Raw genomic sequence first — 22,936 nt, forward strand, 5'->3', positions numbered from 1 at the left:
AACCAATCATTCAATTACAGCAAGTGGGAACAAGGCAATCATTTTGGAAGACTGACAAAATATTTTTATTGCACTTATATTCCAGTTTTCTTCTAACATGGAACTCAAGACAGTGTAATGGGGGTTTCTAGGTAGTCACCCAGGCAGGCATTGACCAAACCTGTTTCAAAGTTTAATTTGCCCATAGGCTGTCACCTTGCAACCTGCTAGTAGTAAAAGGTATGGCTTATACATACAGTTCTATCCATACACAACAAGTGTTGGCCTTAGATGGAGTTGTGCATCTCTGTCCATATCAAAATCTATATATCTAGCCAGTTCAGCAGGCTGTATTAGGCTGCCCAGGCAAAAGCCTGCTTCTATACATGGCTTTCTGTTGTTCCTTTAAGACTGTTAGATGATTGTAACAGACTAACAAATGCACTTTATAAAAGTGTTTCCAAAGAGATTACCACACAATCACAGTTTTCAGGCTGTACACCACCTTGGATTGTAGGAAAGAATGTCTCTTTGTTGGATGACAAATGACACAATCCTATACTTTGTTTGCACCAGCAGAGTGCATGCTTTGCTGGTACAAGCTGTTGAAAATGGGCTGTTTATGCATGTTGCAACAGCATAGGAGTTAGCAATGGTGGGAAGCTCTGCACCATCCTGGTGCATGTTGGAGCAGATAAGCTCTATGCCAGGCAGTGGAAGAGGAGGTGGGGGGAGAATGAGGGGGATGGGTAGCTTGGGTCATTGGTGGGGGCAGGATTGGTGGTACTAGCATGCACTGCATCTTATCCACCTTCTCAGGCCAAATCCACCAACATGGATCAACTCAGACTTGAGCTGGTGGTTTAACAAGCGCAGGTCTGAGTAGGCCCATTGCCAAAGCTGGGGCTTTTCCTAGGGCAAGGGAACAAATATTTCCTTACCTCAAGGAGACCTACAGATTGCAAAATTCCCTTTGGGATACAGTGCTGGCCCTGCTATATCAACGTGGGCAAATTTCAGCAGAATTGGGCTAAAAATAGGACTTATGCAGGGTTTTCTGTCATTTGGGTGTTTTGCTTTTTTGCTTATGTTTTTGTGTGTGCAAATACCTTCATGTTGACATGACATTTCCTTTGCTTGAAAGGAAACAAGGGGCAGAGTTGGGATATGCCTTATCAGGGAGGAAGGAATTTGGAAGAAAAAGTTCATAGTGGAAAGAACACTCTGCTAAACAAAAATTATGCAAGATTTTTCTTTTGTGCTTGATTCGTGTTTGCTTTAAGAACATAAGAACATAAGAACAGCCCCACTGGATCAGGCCATAGGCCCATCTAGTCCAGCTTCCTGTATCTCACAGCGGCCCACCAAATGCCCCAGGGAACACACCAGATAACAAGAGACCTCATCCTGGTGCCCTCCCTTGCATCTGGCATTCTGACATAACCCATTTCTAAAATCAGGAGGTTGCGCATACACATCATGGCTTGTACCCCATAATGGATTTTTCCTCCAGAAACTTGTCCAATCCCCTTTTAAAGGCGTCTAGGCTAGACGCCATCACCACATCCTGTGGCAAGGAGTTCCACAGACCGACCACACGCTGAGTAAAGAAATATTTTCTTTTGTCTGTCCTAACCCACCCAACACTCAATTTTAGTGGATGTCCCCTGGTTCTGGTATTATGTGAGAGTGTAAAGAGCATCTCCCTATCCACTCTGTCCATTCCCTGCATAATTTTGTATGTCTCAATCATGTCCCCCCTCAAGCGTCTCTTTTCTAGGCTGAAGAGGCCCAAACGCCGTAGCCTTTCCTCATAAGGAAGGTGCCCCAGCCCCGTAATCATCTTAGTCGCTCTCTTTTGCATCTTTTCCATTTCCACTATGTCTTTTTTGAGATGCGGCGACCAGAACTGGACACAATACTCGAGGTGTGGCTTTACCATAGATTTGTACAACGGCATTATAATACTAGCTGTTTTGTTCTCAATACCCTTCCTAATGATCCCAAGCATAGAATTGGCCTTCTTCACTGCCGCCGCACATTGGGTCGACACTTTCATCGACCTGTCCACCACCACCCCAAGATCTCTCTCCTGATCTGTCACAGACAGCTCAGAACCCATCAGCCTATATCTAAAGTTTTGATTTTTTGCCCCAATGTGCATGACTTTACACTTACTGACATTGAAGCGCATCTGCCATTTTGCTGCCCATTCTGCCAGTCTGGAGAGATCCTTCTGGAGCTCCTCACAATCACTTCTGGTCTTCACCACTTGGAAAAGTTTGGTGTCGTCTGCAAACTTAGCCACTTCACTGCTCAACCCTGTCTCCAGGTCATTTATGAAGAGGTTGAAAAGCACTGGTCCCAGGACAGATCCTTGGGGCACACCGCTTTTCATCTCTCTCCATTGTGAAAATTGCCCATTGACACCCACTCTCTGCTTCCTGGCCTCCAACCAGTTCTCAATCCACGAGAGGACCTGTCCTCTAATTCCCTGACTGTGGAGTTTTTTCAGTAGCCTTTGGTGAGGGACCGTGTCAAACGCCTTCTGAAAGTCCAGATATATAATGTCCACGGGTTCTCCCGCATCCACATGCCTGTTGACCTTTTCAAAGAATTCTATAAGGTTCGTGAGGCAAGACTTACCCTTACAGAAGCCATGCTGACTCTCCCTCAGCAAGGCCTGTTCGTCTATGTGTTTTGAGATCCTATCTTTGATGAGGCTTTCCACCATCTTACCCGGTATGGATGTTAGGCTGACCGGCCTATAGTTTCCCGGGTCCCCCCTCTTTCCCTTTTTAAAAATAGGCGTGACATTTGCTATCCTCCAATCTTCTGGCACCATGGCCGTTTTGAGGGACAAGTTGCATACCTTAGTCAAGAGATCTGCAACTTCATTCTTCAATTCCTTAATAACCCTTGGGTGGATGCCATCAGGGCCCGGTGACTTATTGATCTTTAATTTATCAATGAGGTCTGAAACATCTTCTCTTTTAACCTCTATCTGACTTAACTCCTCGGTCAGGAGGGGCCGTTCGGGCAGCGGTATCTGCCCGAGGTCTTCTGCCGTGAAGACAGATGCAAAGAACTCATTTAATTTCTCTGCCATCTCTAAGTCTCCTTTTATCTCCCCTTTCCCTCCCTCACCATCCAGAGGGCCAACCGCTTCTCTGGCGGGTTTCCTGCTTCTAACATATTTGAAGAAGCTTTTATTATTCCCCTTAATGTTGCCGGCCATGCGTTCCTCATAGTCTCTCTTGGCCTCCCATATCACCTTCTTACATTTCTTTTGCCACAGTTTATGTTCCTTTTTATTCTCCTCATTAGGGCAAGACTTCCATTTACGGAAGGAAGCTTCCTTGCCCTTCACAGCCTCTCTAACTTGGCTGGTTAGCCATGCGGGCACCCTCCTAGATTTAGTGGAACCCTTCTTTCTTTGCGGTATACACCTCTGCTGGACCACTATTACTGTTGTTTTAAGCAGCCTCCATGCACTCTGGAGAGACTGGACTCTTTTTACCCTCCCTTTCAACCTCCTTCTAACCAGCCTCCTCATTTGAGGGAAGTCCGCCCGTCGGAAGTCAAGGGTTTTTGTTCGAGATTTGCCTGGTATTCTTCCCCCAACGTGCACGTCAAAACGGATCACAGCATGATCACTGTTCCCCAATGGCTCAGTAACGTTTACATCTCTAACCAGGTCCTGTGTACCGCACAATATGGCGTACCGCTTTGATGGCTGACAGGTAACAAGAAAGTTTTGAATTTTCCATTCCTTTCTTTGGTAGCCTTTACAGGTTTTTCATACTCATGTCACAGCATTTTCCATTGTGAATCTTGGTGCATTTCTCTTGCAGCTTTAGGATTATATATAATGTTGAATATGATATAGAGATGAGAGTCAACTAGATAGATGTGCAGTTCTGGGTAATCTGATAAAACCAGTAAACAAAACAGAATAGAACTGTGGATGATAGTTTGAATTAATGTTTTATGCAAATCTTTTATGTTAATATATGTAAATTAGGTCTTTTTCTCTTCAGAAACTGGCAGGTTTGGAGTCTTTGTTTTTATTAGTAGTATTGCAGTGGTCTTCTGAGCAGTATTTCAACTCCTTTTTAACATATCACTTTCATATTTAACTGGCTCTTCTTCAATAATGAATGTAACTATTTTGTGATTTATGAGTACAAGTTTTCAGAACTATAGACTGACCTCGGTTGCATCTCTTCACATGAAGTACTAAGTCTTTTCAAGATAGTACAGCACATAATCTAATCAATGGGAACATTCAAATTAGTCCCAGTGAAACTCAAGTCAACCGATCCATAAGGAATCCCTGTAGCCCCAGAGCTAATTTGTTCAGCAAAAAGATATTTCTCTTAACTGTACCAGTGAAATGAAGTACCTGGAACTTTGTTTCAGAGGATTCATCTTATGTGGAAGTCTAATTCTACAGCTGACATATATAAAATATGACTTCATTGTATGTTTTCCTTGGTAAGACAGTAAAATGGAGGAAAATCTTGACAAAAACCACCAGGCACTGCACTGGTAACTTAGCAGTACATTATAGACTTCGTTCCCATTTCTACACTGCAGCTAAAATGCCTAGGGAAGCATATTGTAAGGGAGAGCACCTCTGAGGTAGCAGTTGATGAGAACTTTTCTTTCACAAGGCCATGTTGCTGTATTATTTATTCATTTGTCACCTTTATAACCTGCTCTTGCTTCAGGGAACTTAGGGCAGCATCTGTGTGATTCATTTCACTGGAACAGCAACCCTGTGAGAACCCTGTTAGGTCGAGATTTTAGCCATCCACAGAATTTACCTCCTCTACATTCACTGAATCTAGGGAGAGGAAATGGGATAATATCAGCTATGTCCCTGTACCAGTGCACCATTCGCCCATATAGATCCCAGCATTTAATTCTTGTAACATTGAACATATGGAAGGCTCTTCCTTGTGATTTGGAACCCTGGCTGGCCAGAGTTTTAAATCGCTGGAATTCTGCCCATGTTCAGCGCTACAGTCTGTAGGCAAGAGCTGAATGAAGAGATGCCTGAGGAATATAGACCACAGGCATATTGGCAGCAGTAGGCATGAGCAGCTGCACACTGAATGAACTTAGGAAGAGTAATTTCTGAAGGGGACTTTTGACCAAAACCAGCTAGTGAGCTTCATAGTTGACTGGGGATCTTTACTTAGATGTCTTTGTGAGCTTCATAGTTGACTGGGGATCTTTACTTAGTTGGATTCTGAGGTAATTCAGTTCAGAAACTGCACTGGGGAGCAAGGAGGGCAAAAGGCTTCTTCCCTTTTGTGGAAACAGGCAAAGAATCCAAGTGTGAGTGGCTGATTGACACTCACACCATTGACACATGAAGTTTTTATGCATTAGAGACACCACATGTAGACCACTGTAAATTTAAAGTGTTACCCCACTGCAACCACAAGATGCAACATTGGCCTTCCTTTCCTAGCTGTATAGTTTTTTCTCCAAACCGAGCTCCCTTTCTAGTGTGGAAAGAATGGTACAGGAATGCTCCCTGTTTCTGGGGGAGGGGACCTGAAAATGGAGAGTGATTAACAGCCCAATCCTAACCAGACTGTGCAGAACACGCATTCCTCCAGCAGATGTGCTGCTGTGGCCATGTGTGCAGATCGGTAGAGACAACTCCCACCACCGGTAGGTTGGCGGCATGGGTGGGCAGTGGGAGGAATGGGGTAGCGAGGGAGGAACAGGGAAGTGTATGGACAGGAAGAGGGTGGGTGGGAGGCAGAACAGGGATGGAGAGGTGGATCCCAGCAGCACCAGTGGGCACCAAGATCCTAAGACGGTAACTTCTCCCTTTCCCTCTCCTTTACTCTCCTCAGTTCTGCACCGGCAAAATCACTATTGCAGATCTGAGGAGACCCATTGGGTTAGCAGAGGTTTACCCCAAAGTAAGGGAATGAAACTGCCCTCCTCCCCACTGGATGCAGTGCATGCTCTGTTGGCACGGTTGGATCAGTAAGGGGGGGTTTATTTAGAATTTGACTGTAAATGATTGAAGTGGTGGAAGCAGTTTTTAGCAATCAATGCGTGATCTTTCCTTAACAGGTAGTTCATCTGCTACTGAAGGTTGTAGAAGGGCAAGCCAGAGAGTAGTAGTGAGTGTTTGGCTGACATGGTTATAATTACAAGAGGCGAAATAAGGAGAGCCAGTATAGGAGTAGGTGATGTGGGTTTGGATTGGCTGTTCAGCATAGGAATTATAGGGTCTGGCTGACTTTATTATCTAACTCAGTGATTTTCAACCTTTTTCATCTCACGGCACACTGACAAGGCACTAAAATGGTCAAGGCACACCACCAGGTTGTTGACAATTGACAAGGCACACCACGCTGCCAGTGGGGCTCACATCTCCCATTGGCCATATTAATAAATGGCCTTCCCCCAAATTCCTGTGGCACACCTGTGGACCACTCGTGGCACACCAGTGTGCCATGGCACAGTGGTTGAAAATGGCTGATCTAACTTATAGCATTAACACACAAAAGGACAGGCTTGCATATAACTCTCAGTGCTGATTACTGTTCCTTTTTACCCTACAGAGGCTCTATCATAAATAATATGCTTCGGCTTTCCATGTTTACCTGATAGAGACCTGATACCTGTGTTTCCCAGTACTATTTTTGATAAATCATTGACTTAGAGAGGTGGTAACTTGTTGAGCTGCTACTCCTCAGGATTCAGGTCCCTCCCCGGAAGGTAAATCTCAGGGCAGACAGTAGATACATCTTGTCTTTAGTGCTCATGCATATAAATGCAGGTGCATGAACATTGCGGCACCATTTGGTACACCACAGTCATTTCACACTTTGCAGTTGCTGAGCTGTATTTTATAGCTTGGGGATGATTTAAAGCATTATTCTTGTGACTCTTTCCTTGAGATTTTGACACAATCAACTCCATTTAAAAGAGATCTTCATAAATGACATGCCCAGGGACAGATTCCGTTCAAAGCCTTTCAGTGACTAAACTGAAGTCACTCACTTTCATTCACTGCAGTAAATATATATTCTCTAGACGTTGGACAAATAGCTCAGCAAGTTGTGAAAAATCAATGTAAATGGCTCACCTAGGACCATCTACACGCCTAGCTGCAATGGCTTACAGGGACAAATTGGTATTTAAGAAGGCCTGCTTCCTGCTACGTGACCCTGTACTTGCGTCACGCTTTATTCGTCAACTCTGCTATACTCGCCAGACAGATCAATCTTCATATGGCTCCTAAACGGTGTATAGTCTGCATGCAGCTGATTGGTATGATCTATAAAAGCAAGGGGACTATGCGTGTTTCAGATACCACATATTCCTTTAAGCTATTCATAATCCTGACAATTGCTAAATCGGCATGATTTGTGTTCTGCCGAGGTGTATCAATTCTTTAGTATAAAAATTGAGAGTCCAATCCTATCTCCTGCCATGTTATATAATGCAGCTGTACCAAAAAGGCATGCACTGCATGTTAGGGTTGGGGGACGGGGACCTGAAGGCAAATGGGAGGTTCGTGAAAACAGTTTTATTTACTTCCATGTAAGCCTCTGGGTCATGGGTCTTCTCAGACATACACCACCTATTTGGTACCGTTTGTCTGAGAATGGAAAAGGGGCAAGGAGGTTTTAAAATCAGGATATAAGATGCGGTGTACACAACTGCCACCAGATCCAACCTCTCCCTAGTTTGACATGTCCCCAGTTCCTCCCCCAAAATGCCCTGTTCCTCCATTTCCCGGGTCACAGTTCACTGCCTTTCTGGCTTACCTGCACTGGGCCAGGTAATGGTCCTGCTTTTGGGCCTGCTGATGCAACTGCCACTTTGCAATGGCAGCTCAAAAATGGGCACCAGTGGGACACTGGTTTCTTTAGCAGTTTAGCCATGTTTCTTTAGCAGCCAATTTGAGGCAGTGGGACACTGTCCCACTGCCATAAATGGCATGATAGGACTGGGCCCTAATCCACATTTTCCCTTGTGTCATGAAAACATCAAAACAAGACTTTGGTTACAATCCTATACACACTTTCCCGGGAGTAAGACCCATTGGACACAATGGGACTTACTTCTGCATAGACATGTGTGGAATTATGCTGTATTAGGGCCAAATACTTTCATTCTGAATACTTAAAGAAACAAAGAAAATTATTAGGTCATGGTGCTGCTTTCTACCTATCTGAGCACTTAAAGTAAGTTGAAAACCAATCATTTAAGGTAATTTTTTTTTAATTTTTTTTAAAAAATTGATTCTTAGTGACTAGAATTCTGTAATCTACCTTAAGTTCACCCAAAAACTTGGGTTTATAAATCTAACCAAGTTCTGAGTGCTATGTTCCAAGATATTAAGAGCCCAATCCTATGTGCTGGCACCATCATGGGGTGCAGCTGTGCCAAAATGGCCACCACTGTTTCCTGTGGGGCCAGGGAAGTTGCTGGAGGTCTCCTTGGGATAAGGAAACATCAGTTCCCTTACCCCATATCAAGCCCCAGCAGCCCAGATGGGACTACTTGGATCTGCACCAGCTTTTGAACCAAGGAAGCCTGTGATCTGCTGCTATCTCTGCCCCCTCCTGGACCTGATCCACCCTCGGTCTGCCCTTCCTATGCCCTCTTCCACCCCCTCCCTGCCTTCCCCCTGCCCCAAGAAGCCTCCCATCCAAGTGGGGTTACTTATCGCTTAGCACTTGTCCACAGCATCCTGCTGGCACAGAGGCATGGCGCCAACTGGCACCAGCCTCTCTGCCAGCACAGCATGCTCCCCAATGGTGGCAAAGTGCCTTATGGGACTTGCACAATGGTGGTTGCCAAGGCAGTGCATGCTGGCAGTGCAGGGCTGGCAGTGCTGACCTGGCTTAGGATCAGCCTGTAAAGAAAAGATGCTTCAACTAATGCTCAAATTATGGGAGTACTGCTAGGAGGTCAATAAAATCTACAAGTCCTCCTCTGGCTGTCATGCAATTTCAGCAAAATCATGGCTCTCAAGAACCTTCTTAAAACAGGGGCTGGCACAAAAGCAGAGGGAGCACTCCCTCTTGCTCTCTATAGTTTGAGCAATTCTCCTGACCTGCAGGAGTCTTGCCTCTGGAGATAAAGTGAAGAAGAATTCAGGAAGTGCAAGATCAGCTCTCCATTTGGTATTAACTGCGGTGCAATGTAGTTTAGATTAAATGTGAAAGGGTGTTGTATTTTTAAAATATCCTCAAGGCCCTTGGTTAGTGTATATTCATTTACCAGTGTTATTTATAGCTCTCAGGCCAAGAAAAAAAGGAGAGAGAGACATTCTTCTCCTGTTTTTTTAAATCTTAACAAGATTTGTTTGCTAGATGCTAAGGAATAAGCAAGAGCCTCGTTTCATGTGTGCATTTTTTCCTGCAAACTGCAGAGAGATGCTGAATCACTAATAAATAATTCACTTAGGCACCATGTTTGTGGTATGAGCCAATTGCTAAATACAGCAGACACCTCACTCAGCCATTCACCTTGTCCTGCGTCAGGTCAGAGGGAGCAGAGGAAACAGATCAAAAGTGGCAATCCAATCAGGACCAGCATGGCCTTCCTTTATCCACATTTTAGCCAGCTCATCACATTAAATTATTCATACCATGCCAAGTTGCATTAAAGTCCAGAGATATCTCCGTTTGACTGCAGACTGCAGCAAAGGTTTGCAAAGGGATAGTGAATCCTATTGCCAGGAACTTATTTGGCAGCCTTAGCTTTTCCAGACCAATGCTACCTTGGCAACTTCAAAGCAAACTAGAAGTCATAAATAAGGGCTGGATGGGTTGACACAGATATATCGAGAACCTTTGTGTTTTCAGCAATAGTGCAGATGGGAGAATATTGTAAGTGCCATGCCTCCCATTTAGAGTAGGAATATATAGAATCAGAAATAAAGGAGCGTTGAGCTACTTTTCTTTTAAGGTTCAGACTGGTGCTGAGGCATGGTGACCTTTGACCCTAGACTGTAAAACCACTGGATAGCATAGCGACACATGACACATACGATGGTAACAGAAAAAGCTGCTTGATGTTAAGAAAGAATCATTTTGCAAAAGTCTAACCCAAGCTGGGACTTTGGGGCCTCAAAGGCTGTGACGGAAGGTGACAGAATAACCAGGGTGACAGCAACCTGGGTAACATAACATTTGTGCAAAAAGCTTAAAAGCCACATTGCTAAAGCATGGAAACACAGAAAATAGTAAAAAGCAGTCTGAAGCAAAATTGTTAGTTTCACAGAAGTTTTACAGAAGCTGCATAGGCCTCAGAGTCTGGAATGTAACTTAGATAACCAAGTACCAGCAGGAGAGATGGGCCTCATGGCAGAAAATACACTTAATGCCAGAATGCACTAGAGAAACTCTGTAACTTTTATATTTCATACTTTCATGCTGTAAGAGTATAAGTATACATATGGAAACCAAGTGATCCCTTAATACCAATGTACTCAAGGTAACTGGTCACAGTAGGTATACAGAATTAGGCTATAGATGTTTTAGTAAAGCTTTTGAAAACCCCTTTTAATAAAAGGAACCAAAAGCTATGTTGTTGTGTTATGTTAAAGATAAGAGGACTGTATCAGGGCGCACTAAAGAGATGGGTATGCCAAGAAACTGGTCTGAAGTTCTGCCAAAGATGAAGTCTTCACACCTGTGTTTAAGTATTTTTGTACCCTCTTTTAATGAGATTGGTAAGAGGACATGTCAAAAATACTCTTAATTGAAATGATGGATGTGAATAAGGTTCAACGCTGGGTCAAAACTGAGTAAATGGTAATATAGCGTACCCTGCTGGTTTTTGAAAACTTTTGGGAATTGTGTAATTTTGGCTAAGTTTTAAGGTAAAACACCACCTGTATGTAAATCAGAGCCAATCAATGGTTTTGCCCACTTATTGCCCACCTATTTTCTATCTTTTATGTAAATGGTATCTTATCTATATCCTATTAGGAATTAGCCCCATTTCTGATGTCACATTTCAGCCAATGGGAAGTCTAAATTTTCAGACAAAGGGCTGAGAAATCTATAAGAGTTCTGGACACTATCAAACTCAGGTCCATGCTTTAGACGTGAGTCCCATGGACCAATTGCATGCAATTCAAATAAAGCTTGTGAACCTTCACTCCTGAGTACCGAGTAATTCTTGAGTTGCCTTTCAACCTTGCAACAGTGCTCCCAAGTCACAAATCCTAGGAACAGATTTTATCATAAAATAACATAAGATGCATGTAGTAGGTCCCAGTTTTCATCTGAAATCTCCAGGCAGGGCTGGGAAAGTGCCCTGTCTGAAACCCTAGCAAACTACTGCCAGTCGTTGTGGCCACTGACAATATGAGCTAAATGAATCAAGGATCTGGTTCAGTATAAGATGGTTCAGCTAATGCTCATAAGATAGGTTAAAAGAGCATCCCATTACACCCACAGCAAGCTGTTAACTTGCAACCATCTGCTCAGCAAGTGGGAGTCCAAGCTAATTGACCACCTAGCAGTTCACACAGCAATCAACGCATTTGTGAAGGTTTGCAGTGCCAGGCAAAATTTCAGTTTCCACTGAAATGAATCAAGAAGAGAGGCAGCTCAATTCTATCTGCTCCAGCGTTGCCGGGTGCAGTGGCACCAAAATGGCTACTGCTGCATCCAGGGGGGCCAGGGAAGCTGCCAGAGGTCTTCTCAGAGGAAGCAGACTTTTATCCCCTTCCCCCAGCCCCTACAATGAGGTTACTCATGCCTACGCAGGCTATTTTGTTGAAGCAGACAAGAGAAGTCCCATTTTGGGCTTTGCAGCCCAATGTGGGGGATGGGATCTGACAGAGGAGGCCTCCACTGGTCCCTGCCCCCATACTGCCTTCCCCATGCCTCAGAATGTCCCCCCCCCCAAAAAAAAAGTTGCACTGCCGCATGGCAGTGTTACTTATCCCTGACGGCTGTGCATTGTCCTCCTCCTGGTGCAGAGGCCCAGAGCCAACTGGCTTTCGCCAAGCACCAGCACTTCCTCCTCTCCGGGTGCTGTAAATGTGCTTTATGGCACATTTACAACACCCAGCACCAGCGATACACTCATACTACCAGCGCTAGAGAGCTCAGGATTGGGCTTCTAGTTGCCATGAGCAACATCCGTCAAGAACATAAAAGGTGGCTACTGTGTGAGCTGGCTGGTGGCTGGCTTTAGATATGTGAGCAGTGGTCCTCTGTTCCTTAACTGAATTGTTAGAATAGTCCAGATAATTGGAATTAAATCTTTACCTTTATTTGTGATTTTCCTTAAAGGGACAAGGTGAATGAAATGAGCTTGTAGCAGGGTAATTCAATGAACATTCATTTCAGGAAGGTTACGAAACTGGATTTCATAACCAGAGTTAGAATTTACTGAACTACTGTTGTGCCCCCATCCTCACATCCCTTGCAGAAAATTGAAACCGACTTGTAAACGAATACGCTCTCCTTTCCTTTGGCTAGACACACGGCCCCGGTGTTCTAAGATGCTTCTCTTCCCTTTTCTGAGTAGCACCTTTGGATGTCACTGATACATGGGAATAGCATTCACCAGCATATTAAAGTTATTTACAAAATTTTTCAAGGCAGATGGCAGAGTCTGCAATGCACTTTCCAGGATGTATTGCCGTTAGAAACTTCAGTTATAAGGCCATTTCCCCTAGTTTAATCTCTGAAATCTTCTTCTAGATGGCAACTGTAAACAGAAAAAAAACATTAAACAATAACCTTTCCACTTTCCTCATAACCGAATAACTTGGTATTTCCTGAAGCAGCTCTTCAAAATGTGAAAGGACAACACCAAGTAATTTCAGTTTGACCTTGAAAAAACTGATGTAGGATATGCCTACATACTTATTACTTAACAATTAGATGATATCCTTTAATGAATGTAGATATGTCTCATCTTATAGTAGCGGGTGTTTTTTGGGGGGGGGGGCTTCTTGGAATTTCTCAGCAGAAATATTATCTAAAACTAATTTATATTTGCCTTCATAAAAAAAATCCATCACTTGGCCTTATGAAATTGCTTTATCAGACAATAAAGAAGAAATGGTTAGAAGCAAGATGGATAAGTTAAAGGACTGTACTGAAAATTTGAGTTTTTCAGTTCCAAAGACTACGTTATCACAAGTCTCCTGTAATGTGTATCAGTCTATTGTTGTTGTTGTTGTTGTTGTTATTAACAGTACTTGGGCAGGATGTCTGGTCTAGAGGGTAGAGCCTCCGTTTGCCTGAAGATAACATCCGAAGGTCGCCAGTTTGAGGGCACTGTGAATGGCAAAAACTTTAAGCAGCTGACAAGCCAAGTTATTCCACCTGCTCTTTGGTGTGACTGAAGAAGTGGCTTGGCCACCCTTCAAATGAGAGATGAAGAAGCTGCTTGTCAGCCTGCGTGGGAGGAATCTGGAGACCAGAAAGTGATACCAGACCACAAAAAGATCCATCTGAAATGTTGTGCGGTTCTTGACAGATAGAACCTTTCTTCAATTGTAAAAATCCCTATGGGAATTTAGAACAGCCTAGCCATGTAAACTGCCTTGAATTAAAGTCTGAGGAGAAATCTGACAACCAAGAAAGGTGGTATATAAGTACCTGTATTAGGTATTATTATTACTTATATACTGCTTTTCAACAAAGTTCACAAAGTGGCTTACAGAGAAAATCAAATAACTAACGGCTTCCTGTCCCAAAAGTGCTCACAATCTTAAAAGATGCAAAAGAACACCAGCAGACAGCCACTAGAAAAGACACTGCTGGGGTGAGGAGGGCCAATTACTCTCCCCCTGCTAAATAAGAGAGGAGCAGCCACTGAAAAAGTGCTTCTTACCCAGTTAGCAGGAGTATCTACCCTCAAGAATTATACATATAGATTGTGTTACAGGGTAAGTAAATTCCAGTAGTGTAGCTAGAGCACTAGCTGGTAAGTAGTGCAGGCTCCTGAACTTGAGTATAAGCAGCCCTTCCCACTTGCCCATGGAGCTATTCAGGCAATAACACGCAACTGTTGCCTGAATGTTTCTAAGGGTGATAGCTGCACTACTGGTAAATCCTTACATGAGGATGGGAGGCCATGGTTGGACCCCTGGCATGGGGAAAGATTTACAGTTATCCTCTCTATGATTTTCCCCATTTCAGAAACCTCCCCCCCACCCACCCAGCATCACCACTGCACCCTGTTAAAGAAAAGAAATGCAGGCCAACTTACACATTCCTAATAACATGCAGTTTGGTCCTAACATGTCAAACTTGAATACGTGTATTTGTCACTTAGGTATGTTTTCCCGAAATCTATATGAGACTCTGAGAGGTCTTTATTGGGTCTTCCACATTGGCTCCAAAAGCAGGCATTAAAGCAAGAACATAATCTGCATTTTCTCTTTTTGCAGAATTCTGGGCTGGATTTTGCAGAATAAAATCTGTACAGAAGGCCTTTCAGTCTGTTCCTAGTGCCATATACTTTCAAGCCTCATTGTCAGATCTTTGTCTGAGTGAGCCCTTGGACGAATCTTATTTGTTGCTGACAGTTTCCCTCCTTGTCCTAGTCAACCCCTGCACCAGAATGAAATGTCACTCTGTCACTTTCTGGGAGAACAGCTGAATAGTTCCTGAAAGTTGCATGTCTCACTGAAAGTTCATTACTTTTCCATGTAGAAAACTAGCTTCATACAGGTTTCTTTACTACAAACCCCCACTTTTTTTTCCTCTTAGAAAGATCTATGCAGGTTTCTTGTGGATGTTGTTTGATCCAACTGGGAGGGCAAGAAAAGCCTGGGGTGCTGATGATGTCAAAGGAGGGTTTACAAAGATGCCTTTTCTTTTGTGTAATTTTATTTCCACCATATGAAATAACTATTTTATCCCACTCATAATGCAGATTCTGCATAATGGAGACTCTAATAAAGTTTAATTATCACCCAAGGCATCCTCCAATCTCGTCTATTGATCTTTGTGCATAACTGCCATCAGTGCTTTTTTTGTAAATAAAAAGGTGCAGGAACTCACAACTTATTTATTTATTTATTTATTTATTTATTTATTTATAAACCATTTTTTATTGGAGAAATAAAATATTTTTTTATGTGCTTCCACCCTAAAGATGAACTTACTTCTGAGTAGAAATGCCTAGGATTGGGCTGTCAGTCTCCACATCCCCTTCCCCCTAGCTTCTTTTTCTACACAAATACTGTACAGGTGCACTTGTAGCGTGTAGTATGTAGTGTGGCACTACTTCGAGGAGAGGAAGCAGTGAATGGATTCTGAAAAATGGCTTGCATGAGTTCCATGTAGTAAAATTACTCTAAGCAACTGTGGGAGTAAGAACAAAAAAAGAATTCTTACACGAGAGGGGTCCTTAGGTGCACATAGAAACAGCTACGTTTGCAAACAAGCAATTAAATATGGTTTAATTCAGGTATCAGAATACTCTGTGTCTTTGGGAAGGCGCTTGGCATGCAACTGTATGTTCTCTGCTGTCCTGAGCAGCTGCTGTGCATTGCTGAAGAGGAGCTGCAAACGCTGGCTGGCGGAGGGCATGCTTGTGGGGGAAGGATGAGGAGGATCTCTGGCCGCCCTGGGTCCCTTTGGGGAGAAGGGCGGGATAAAAATAAAGTTTATTATTATTATCTCTGGCAAGGCTGGACAGTACGTTGTACACATGTAGAATCCCTTTTCACCTGCCCTTAGCATGTGAAAATGGGTGCAGATATTTATCTCTGCCAGGATTAAGAGCCCAATCTTAGGTATGTCTACTCTGAAGTAAGTCTTGTTCTAGTCAATGGAGCTTACTCCCAGGAAAGTGCCTAGGATTGCAGCCTAAGAGCCCAATCCTATGCATGTCTACTCAGAAGTAAGTTCCATTATAATGAATGGGCTTACTGTGGATAGGATGGCAGCCTCAGGGCCCAATCCTGTGCCTGTCTCCTCAGAAGTCAGTCCCACTAGAGGTAGTGGGGCTTCCTCCCAGGAAAGTGTGGAGAGGACTGCAGCCACAGAGCCCTTCCTCTGCCTGTCTACTCAGGCTGCAAGGCTATGACACTTTCCCAGGAGTAAGCCCCATTGAACACAGTGGAACTTACTTCTGAGTAGACATGCTTGGGCTCTCAGGCTGCAAGGCTATCCACCCTTTCCCAGGAGCAAGCCCCATTGAGCACAATGAGACATACTTCTGAGTAGACATGCCTAGGCTTGTGCTGCAGATTGGCACGGGGCTGCACCAGCCAGTTTCCTTCCCCTCCTCCTCTGCCAAGCCAGTACCTAGGCGTTCCGTGGGTGCCACAGTCTGTCTCTCTGGCTGGCTGGCTGGCTGGCTGGCTGTCCTCCTCCTCGGCGTCAGCACGTGTCCCCCATGCCCTCCACCGGCTTGGAAGCTGCTCTGGGAAGCAGAGCGTGGGGGGAGGGGAGGCGGGCTGGGCTCAGGCGAGAGCTTGGAGATGGGGGCAGGAGGGGGTCATTGTGCGGTCAGGCAGGGGTCAGGCACCTGCCCATCCTGCACCCCCCAGCACCCACCCAGCGAATGCCTCTATTTTGCTCCCCCCTGGAATGCCTCCAAAGGGGAGGGCCCCCTGCAAAATGGTGCCGGAACTCCGTCCCCCCGTGTTCCATTAGAAAAAAAGCCCTGACTGCCATTATCAGAGGGTGACCATGGAGTAGATCTGTGTAGGGTGCATGAAGCAGAGAGTTTGCTGCTGCAGAGACCAAATTAAAAATATATCATTCCTCCAAATAAATGTTAGAAGTGATCCAGCTTGTTGGCATCTGCTCAGAAAGTAACGCATTCTCCAGATCAAGAAGCATATTTTGCAAATACCAGGGATTAGTGAGGATCATATCAATGACATCATAGATGTCACTTGATGTAAAACTATACACGCCAATGCTTGAAAAGGTAGATTTAGAGTGCAGTTCTAATCATGCAATTTCTTATGTTATAACATAAGAAATCCTTTGCTTTGAAGTCTTGCCAAGTTATCACAGTTGAACGCAAAGTTAATCAAACTATGTCAGGTCTCGCTACACTATGCTACATGGATCACTATACAGGAGACATGCCACTTGTTAACAATGGCTGACATAAGCATGAAGCATGAAGCATCTTTCCTGGGAGGAAAGAAGTGGATCACTACATAGATCATGCACACAGGTTTCCCAGTGTGAATAATATTTGGTTCACTGCAGTGGGTGGCTGGATTCCATTCATGAGGACACCTGATCAATAGCAGATTGCAAAACGTCTTAGGAGATGGTGGCTACAACGTGCCTACAAGTCTGCTACAGTTGTCTCCTTCCAACCAGTTGCCAATATCAGCCACAGTGATCTGCTTCCTGCTCTCTCAAGCAGGAAGCATATCATTCCCTTCCTTACTGGGCAGGAGGTCTGGTCTAGAGGGTAGAGCCTCCATTTGCCTGAAGATAACATCCACAGGTCGCCAGTTCGAGGCCACCTTGAAGCAGCTGACAAGCTGAGCTGAGTTATTCCATCTGCTCTGAGCGTGGGAGGATGGAGGCCAGAATGTTGTGACCAGATCAGAAAGAAACATCTGAATGTTGTGGTTTCTTGAAAGATAGAACCTTCTTCCAAATTGTAAAAATCTCTACGGGGATTTAATTAGCCTGCCTATGTAAACCGCCTTGAATAAAGTTCGAGGAGAAATCTGAGGACCAAGAAAGGCGGTATAGAAATACCTGTATTATTATTATTGTTGTTGTTGTCCTAGCACACTAATGGGAAACCCAGAAGTGTGGAACTTCCAGTTGCATTTACGAACTCTCACACTGTCCTTGTAAATGAAACTGGAAATCCCACACTTCTGGATTTCATGGCAATATGTGAGGAATATGTGAAGGGTTTTGTAGGGCTTTTTAATTTTTTTTTGTAGTGCAGAGATGGTGGACCTGAGATAGCATCTGGTGGCATTCTGGATCATGCTGCTCCATCTAACACATTTAGTATCATGCTACTAGGCACGATTCCCTCCATGTATGGAAGCAGTATTCTTCTGAATACTAGCTGCAGGGGAAGCATAGCAGGAGAGAGTTGTTAGTGTTCTGCTCAGCTTCTGAGGTTCCCCAAAGGATCTGATAGGTCCTGGTTGGAAAGAGGATGCTGGATTAGATGGACCTTTGTTTTGATCCAGTAGAACACTTTTCATGTTCTTACAGTGCAATCCTCTGGAACACTTATCTGGGAGTAGGCCCCAATGGACATGGTGGGACTCGCTTCTGAATAAACTTGCACAGGATTGCATGGTAGGTCTGACTTCTTAAAAAAAAGTTGTTGGCTTCTTTTTTAAAGTATGCAGTTTATTATTGAATACTAATAAGAAATATGGTGCCCTTCTCCACACTGGGGATGCATTCTATAAATACCAGACTGTTATTCTAAAGCTGGTTCATAATATTTGGCTTTGGGGGGGGGGGTGGAAATGGAGAGAAAATTAATAGGGGGGAAAAGGTGACATCTCAAGCACACCATAACATTATTCTTTACTGATGACTTCTTCCGCATTTTACAATAAGAGAACAAATTTTAATAAAGCAGCTTATCAAGGCTTTTTATAACACAGTTTTCAGTATTGTGTAATCGTCTTTCATTACTGAATAATCATCTTAAATAACCAGCAGCCAAGGAGGCAATCTTCAGCAGATCAGAGAGTCTCATTCTTTGGCACAAATTCCACAGCAATCTGAGCACACACTGCTTGTTTGAAAACAATGTCTTCAGAAGTCCTACAACAGAATGTGCTAAGAAGCCTGTCGGAGTTTCATTACGCACTGCTGTATTCAGCTACTAAATAATAATAATCAGTCACAATAACAATAATAATTAATGCCTTGTTCTTTCATGTCATAGCACAACAGGCCAATTTAATCTAGCATAACCTAAAATTGAGACATCTGAATCACTGTCATGTGTGAAAGTCAATTCAAACATTTGATGCGCCCCCTTACAACTGAAAATGAGGCAGTCCAACAACAGATACATCATGCAGGGCTTAGGCTTATCTTTTCCGGTGCTTAGAGATGGTGGTAGGACATTAGGAGGTTCTTGGATTTGCAGCACCCAAGCCAAATGTGATTCCTGTCAACCCAGCAGGCATAGAAGCCAATACATGCATAGAAGTCAGTTTCCTTGCATAGATTGTTTTGCTGGATGAACTCTGCATATGCAAAAAGTTGGGTGTATGATTTCTGCAAGCAGCCTTCTGGACTACACAATTGTTGATACCCCCACATCCATGCCCATTTGTGCATCCAAGAGATGGTCAGCTGTGACTGCAGAAATCGTTGGTTTGTGGGTTAGACAGTTTAGGACCCAGTCTCCTGCACTGGCACTGACTGCTGCAAAGGCCTGCACCATCCTACCTGTGTCATCACTTCCCCTGCCACTTGCCGGAGCAGGTAAGTCCATGGGGAGAGGCAAGAGTGGATGGGAGAGGGCAGAACGGGGGTGGGGAGAGGTAAAATGTGATGAGGATGGGGCAGGGGATAGGCAGATCTGGCCTGGGGAAGGGGCAGGATTGCACCCACCAGCACTGTCAATATCCTAACCCCCTTCCCAGACCCTATCCTATGGTCCATGCGGACTTATATCCACTACTTAGCTACTGTAGGTCAGAGTAAACCACCCTGCACTGCAAAGTTTTACCAAAAGGAGACCTCCACAATTGCCCTCCACCATAGGATGCAGTGGTCATCACTTTGGCACCACTGCATTGGCTGTGGGGGAATGGGTAGGATTGGACTGTTAGAATTGTAAAATATTAAAATGAGTGCTGGGAGAATGTCTAAAGGACACCTGATTTATTCTACCTATCTCTCCCTGCAATTGGTGGCATGGTTTACACAGCACCAACCATCTGTTTGGAGGGCAGATGCTTAGAAATCCAGATGCACAGCAGCCTATGCAGGGTATCTGCAGCTATGCATGATGTGTGGACCAGCAACTTTATATATAATCATAGCTCAATCCAAAATAGACTCAAATCCTATAGTTGAAGTTCCACATAAATCAGAAAACGGTAGGGGAAAATGAGCTTTGAAAATATATTGAGCTCAATTACCTGTTGCATTCACGGCCAATAGGACACTGGGCTATGCACACTTATTTGACAGGAAGTCTCATTGAACTCAATGGGACAATGTGAGACACAAGCGCCAAAGAGCTCCCCCAGACCCTTACTGAGAGACCTTTATTCCCTTCTGTACAGATAGCAGAGGGGGTTAGCCTTCACCCATCCCCAGTGACAGTCCTGGCAACTTTCCTGCCAGGGCCTCTGAAGTGCTACCTGTTCCACGCGCAGGGCCAGCTAGGCAGGCGGAGATCAGGGGTCTCAATGCGTGGATGAGACGGTGGTGTAGGGAGGAGGGGTTTAGATTCGTTAGGCACTGGGGAACGCTTTGGGACAAGCGGGGCCTGTACAAGAGGAACGGGCTCCATTTGAACCAGAATGGAACCAGGCTGCTGGCGCATAACATTAAAAAGGTGGCAGAGCAGCTTTTAAACTGATCCCTGGGGGAAGGCCGACAGGAGCCGAGGGGCATCCGGTTCGGGACTCCTCATCCCTATGGGATGAGGATGGGGAGGATAGAGAACAACAAGACAAAGGCAGGGTAGGAGAAGAAATTGGGAAAGGTAGGGTGATGGGATGTGATAGACGGTTTGGCACAATGAGAGGATGCGGGGACAAAGGAGCAAATAAGCAGCCCATCCTGGGGCATTCCGTGTATAAATGCTTTTATGCGAATGCCCGAAGTCTATGAGCAAAGGTGGGAGAACTGGAATGTCTGGTAACAAGGGAAAACATTGACATAGTGGGCATAACGGAAACCTGGTGGAATGCGGAGAATCAGTGGGATACCGCAATCCCGGGCTATAAACTCTACAGGAGGGACAGGCAGGGGCATGTTGGAGGTGGGGTGGCCGTTTATGTTAAGGAAGGGATAGAATCCAGCAAAGTAGAGATTGAAGGTGGGTCCGACTCCACCGTAGAATCTCTGTGGGTTAAATTACCAGGCTTGTGCAGCGATGTAATACTGGGGGCGTGCTATCGTCCTCCAGACCAGAAATCTGATGGGGACCTTGAAATGAGGAAACAGATCAGGGAGGTGACAAGGAGGGACAGGGTTGTAATCATGGGGGACTTCAATTATCCTCATATTGACTGGGTCAATTTGTGTTCTGGTCACGATAAGGAAACCGGATTTCTTGACGTGCTAAATGACTGTGGCTTAGAGCAGCTAGTCACGGAGCCCACCAGAGGACAGGTGACTCTGGATTTAATATTGTGCGGTACGCAAGACCTGGTTAGAGATGTAAACGTTACTGAGACATTGGGGAACAGTGATCATGCTGCGATCCGTTTTGACGTGCACGTTGGGGGAAGAATACCAGGCAAATCTCTAACAAAAACCCTTGACTTCCGACGGGCGGACTTCCCTCAAATGAGGAGGCTGGTTAGAAGGAGGTTGAAAGGGAGGGTAAAAAGAGTCCAATCTCTCCAGAGTGCATGGAGGCTGCTTAAAACAACAGTAATAGAGACCCAGCAGAGGTGCATACCGCAAAGAAAGAAGGGTTCCACTAAATCCAGGAGGGTGCCCGCATGGCTAACCAGCCAAGTTAGAGAGGCTGTGAAGGGCAAGGAAGCTTCCTTCCATAAATGGAAGTCTTGCCCTAATGAGGAGAATAAAAACGAACATAATTTGTGGCAAAAGAAATGTAAGAAGGTGATATGGGAGGCCAAGAGAGACTATGAGGAACGCATGGCCAGCAACATTAAGGGGAATAATAAAAGCTTCTTCAAATATGTTAGAGGCAGGAAACCCGCCAGAGAAGCGGTTGGCCCTCTGGATGGTGAGGGAGGGAAAGGGGAGATAAAAGGAGACTTAGAGATGGCAGAGAAATTAAATGAGTTCTTTGCATCTGTCTTCACGGCAGAAGACCTCGGGCAGATACCGCTGCCCGAACGGCCCCTCCTAACCGAGGAGTTAAGTCAGATAGAGGTTAAAAGAGAAGATGTTTCAGACCTCATTGATAAATTAAAGATCAATAAGTCACCGGGCCCTGATGGCATCCACCCAAGGGTTATTAAGGAATTGAAGAATGAAGTTGCAGATCTCTTGACTAAGGTATGCAACTTGTCCCTCAAAATGGCCACGGTGCCAGAAGATTGGAGGATAGCAAATGTCACGCCTATTTTTAAAAAGGGAAAGAGGGGGGACCCGGGAAACTATAGGCTGGTCAGCCTAACATCCATACCGGGTAAGATGGTGGAATGCCTCATCAAAGATAGGATCTCAAAACACATAGACGAACAGGCCTTGCTGAGGGAGAGTCAGCATGGCTTCTGTAAGGGTAAGTCTTGCCTCACGAACCTTATAGAATTCTTTGAAAAGGTCAACAGGCATGTGGATGCGGGAGAACCCGTGGACATTATATATCTGGACTTTCAGAAGGCGTTTGACACGGTCCCTCACCAAAGGCTACTGAAAAAACTCTACAATCAGGGAATTAGAGGACAGGTCCTCTCGTGGATTGAGAACTGGTTGGAGGCCAGGAAGCAGAGAGTGGGTGTCAATGGGCAATTTTCACAATGGAGAGAGGTAAAAAGCGGTGTGCCCCAAGGATCTGTCCTGGGACCGGTGCTTTTCAACCTCTTCATAAATGACCTGGAGACAGGGTTGAGCAGTGAAGTGGCTAAGTTTGCAGACGACACCAAACTTTTCCGAGTGGTAAAGACCAGAAGTGATTGTGAGGAGCTCCAGAAGGATCTCTCCAGACTGGCAGAATGGGCAGCAAAATGGCAGATGCGCTTCAATGTCAGTAAGTGTAAAGTCATGCACATTGGGGCAAAAAATCAAAACTTTAGATATAGGCTGATGGGTTCTGAGCTGTCTGTGACAGATCAGGAGAGAGATCTTGGGGTGGTGGT

This window comes from Tiliqua scincoides, chromosome 3, assembly GCF_035046505.1.
Source record: "Tiliqua scincoides isolate rTilSci1 chromosome 3, rTilSci1.hap2, whole genome shotgun sequence".
NCBI lineage: Eukaryota > Metazoa > Chordata > Lepidosauria > Squamata > Scincidae > Tiliqua > Tiliqua scincoides.